The sequence below is a fragment of the Sorex fumeus genome, unplaced genomic scaffold (assembly GCF_029834395.1).
Source record: "Sorex fumeus unplaced genomic scaffold, SorFum_2.1 ptg000007l, whole genome shotgun sequence".
Lineage (NCBI taxonomy): Eukaryota > Metazoa > Chordata > Mammalia > Eulipotyphla > Soricidae > Sorex > Sorex fumeus.
The window spans coordinates 55507556-55511786 of NW_026606064.1; the positions used below are offsets into that span (position 1 = coordinate 55507556).

The window sequence follows — 4231 nt, forward strand, 5'->3', positions numbered from 1 at the left end:
CCCTTGGCAACCACCCTATCTACAGACTCAGCTAACTAGAAAGCTCCTGTGAAGTAGCTTGGGAAAAACCCTAGAAAAGTCAACTTGAACCAAAGAAGGGCATCATATGCTGCCCCAAGCCCATGTGATATTTGCGTCCATGTGGACAAGAACTTGTGGTGCCCAAGCACATGTTTCACCCATATCTCTTGAGTTGTGTACTGGGGCTCCCTCCACCTTTGGAAAAGCTGCATTCTCTCTTGAGCATGTTGCACTTTCTCTCTGTCTCTGTATCTCTCTCTCTCTCTCTCTCTCTCTGTTTTTACTTCACTGCTTGTCTACTCCTGAAATTCTTTTCTGTGAGAAGGACAAGCAAACCCTAGGTAAGGACGAGGACTGGCTTTCTTTTCCTGCAAAGAGACATTTCTCAGTCCAGCTTGAGTCCAAGGCTCCCCAAGAAATCAGGTGGTAGAGGACTACCTACTGTGCTGAGAAGGACAAGTGGATGTCACTTGACAGCTCTTTAGTGGGGCTAGCTGAACTTCTGGTCTGCACCAAGAAGGGGCTCATCACAATTTCAAATTAAAAAATGGAAATAGTAGAAAAAATTAAAAATTGCATAGATATAGACATTTAAAGAGACCCAGTAATCTCCTTTAGTCAATTAATATTATGGTTCTGACATCCCAGTCACATTCCAATCTCACCTTTGAAATTCTTTTCTTCTGACTTAGAGATATTGAACCATTTATGTTAACGTTAATTCTTTACTTCTAGATTTGACTATAATATCTTTATTTGTTTTTTTGTTTGTTTGTTCATTTGTTTAGGGTCATACCTGGCAGTGCTCAGGGTTTACCTTGACTCTGAGCTCAGGAATCCTTGGGGAACTGTATGGGGTGACAGGGATCAAACCCTTGTAGGCCATGTGCAAGGCAAGCAACCTATCTGTACTATCACTCCAGCTCCAGACTATAACATTTTAAGGGAGATTTCTATTTAGCCCTTCTTTCACTCCTAAGCACAATAAAAGTCTGTACTGGTAAGCACACTCAATGCATGCTTAATGACCACTTATCAGCAGGCTTTGTCTTACCCTATTATCTTTCTCTAGACCTGCAGTTTTAAGGTGTCAGTACCTGATTAAGGCCAGTCTAATTGAAGTTTCCATTGATCATGGGTGAAATGCACAAAATGAAGGCAATGCAGATAGCTTTTTTTTTTCATTTTCACAATTAACTGATACAGTAGGATTTATATTACGGTATCTTCTATAAAAGGAAGACTCTTTTCATTGGAGTGTCTTTCACATTTTCTTATTTGGTATCTTAAATGTCAATGATTACAAAAACTTCTGGTTCTTCTTCATTATACACCTGCATTGCTGAGTATGTTATTGCCTTGACTTCAGTTCCCTGAGGATGTTTAGATAATGAAAATTCTTCTCCCCACCCAACTGACCGTAATTTGAAATTATTTTGATCAATACTAAGGACTTTCATTTCCCGGGGTATGAAGTATTCGTCAGCACTAAACTTAAAATTCATCCAAAAAGTGAAAGAGAAGAGACTGCAAGTCATATCCTTCGGTTTCAACTTCTACTGTCTGGAGGGGTTCCTCAGTGCCGGTATCTGTCATGTAGCCAAACATGGCTGTGGTGCACTGCTCAAAAGTTTCTTCCAGGGTGTCTCCCCAGACATGTAACTGGAAATCTGCTGTATGATCCAAATATTTCCAAATACTTCCCATTGACAGGAGGATATTTTGCCTTAATCACCTTTTGCTTTTCATTCAAATTATAGTCTCTATTGTCTCTCACATCCTGCGCCATGATTCGCAGATAGCTTTTTATTCGACTGCATTTGTTCTTTTTAGAGGACTAATGTGTTAAAAAAATTGTTTACTCTTACTTTAGTATCAACAGGTGTTTGTTAAAATAGAGGTGAGAGTAAATGATAATTATCTATTTGCTATCTAATATGCTAAATCAATAATACTTTAAATGTCTGGGGACTCCTGCTAGAGAGGGCAGTCTTCCTGATTTTGTTTGATTAACCATTTGCACCATTGCCAAGTTCCCTCCTTCTGAGAATCAACTGAGTTTAATGAATAAAAATTCACAAGTACCTCACCTTTGCGTAGGCCTATCTAACAAAGAGTGTTGCTAGGCTGAATTATTTGCTTAAGCCATTTAGAAAGCCAAAAATCTGACATAGGCAGACACTTGAAAAGAGCTTGCACATTGGGCTTGCCCTCTAGCTATTCTTGGAATCCTGCCTCTGTCATGCTAAGGAGTCCCGGGCTAGCCTGATGAATGATGAGAGGCACGTGGCCTAGTCACCCTGTTGCCCCAGTCAACATCCAGCCAATCTCCAACCACGCAAGTAAGGCCATTGGATTAGCCAGCCTCCTGCCAACTTGCCAAGAGAACGGAGACACATGAGGGAGCCCAGCAAAGACCATCAGGCCCATGAAAGAACTGCTCTGCAGAATAGTGAATTAAATAAATAAATAGTTATTGTTGATAGCACAGCAGTAGGGCGTTAGTTAGCCTTGCATGCAGCGGGCCTGGCCGAGCTGGGTTCAATTCCTCCCCTCTCTTGGAGATCCCAGCAAGCTACCACACGGCAAAGCCTGGCAAGCTATCCATGATGTATTCAATATGCCAAGCACAGTAATAAGTCTCACGATGGAGATGTTACTGGGCCCACTCGAGCAAATTTATGAACAACGGGAGGACAGTGCTACAGTGCAGTGCACTGTTGTAAATCATTATGTTTTAGGTGGTTTGTCAGGTAGGAACAAGAAACTGATATGCTGACACAGTGCCAAGTTATAGAACCTTGTGAAGAATATCTGAGATGAACCAGATACTTTAAGGAAACAACAAAATCCACACTAAGTAAAAATGAATTTGAACTCTCAGATCTGCATGCTCTGGAAGACTTACAAGCTATTTATCTCTCCCTCCCTTCCTTGTCTGTCTCTATCTCTGTTGCTCAATCTCAAGAACTCTGCCAGAGCAGAAATCTAATCCATTGCTGGATATACTGAAGTCATTTGTTCAACATCATTTGAATAAATCCAGCATCCAATGCATGCCATCATGGGGAAAATGACCCATTGATGGATTTGAAGGTTGTAGGAAAGACTTAGTCTCTCCACACATCTCCTTGATTAATATTTGAAATTTCAGCATTAGCAATTCGTTCTCTGGACTGAAGTTGTGCTCCCCATGAGGCCTTTAAAAAATGCAAGCACTTTCAGCTCTCGGTGAATGTACTGTCATTCTCTTCCTGTGAATGTACTTATCAGATATCATGGTCATTGTGGGGTCAGTGTTGGGGTGAGAGTAAACGCGAAAAGGAGAAGTAATGTTGAAAAGGGTGACAAGGCCCCAGTGACCAACCAGACTGCTGAGTCTACTTTGCACTGTCTTTGAGTCCGCTCTGCTTTCTGAGCAAAGCCCCAGCCAAGTGTCATATTGCCCACTCCAAGGAGATGAGAAATGGAATCTGCCTGACTTTGGATTCCTGCCCTGGGGGTGAGACTTATCTGATGGAAGAAAGATTCATCACCTTCAAGCATCAGCCTTGCCCTAAGTAGGCCTCACTACCTTGGAAGCAAAAGTTGCCCCAATACTTTGTAAGGCTGTATCCACCCTCAGCTCTTAGATACACTTTCTATTGTCTCTCCCTTGAGGTCTTTCTGCTTTCTCTGAGATTGTTTGAATGGGAATTGGTTTTGCCAACTTGCAACTACAGAACTGAAAGCCACAGAGGGGACAGACCAGCAGGATGCATGGCTGGCTGCTGCCAGATTCCTTCTTTCTGAGCATTATCCGAGTTTAATGAGTTGAAACTCACAAGTATAATTAGCACGAGGCTTAAGATACTACTCTCTGTATGTAATTGAATTTAATTTACAGCTTGAACAATTGCATTTACATGTTCAGCCAAATGTTTGTCTTTGTTGGTTCTAAAAGTCTCCGTTCATATTTGTCTAGGAAACTTGAGCAGTGACAAGGATTTCTTTTCAAGAACCGAGGTGTTCAGGCATCTCTTTGCTTAAATTGGAAAGTAAGTTTATAAAGTGCAATCCTTGGAAATTACCTAAAAGACTAAGTTTTCTGATGTGAGGCACTTATCAGCTTTCTAAATGTATAGCCTTAAGCCTTAAAAGAAGACTGTTCTGTTGCTTAATACAGCAACCTGAAGCCTCCTGGGGTGAAAAGTACTTAGCATAATTAAAC

General features: G+C 41.3%; 1 pseudogene; it reads right to left on the bottom strand.

The window, feature by feature from the left end:
- Nucleotides 1–1215: 1215 nt before the first annotated feature.
- LOC130044952 (protein archease-like) lies at nt 1216–1810 on the bottom strand (annotated as a pseudogene).
- Nucleotides 1811–4231: the final 2421 nt, after the last annotated feature.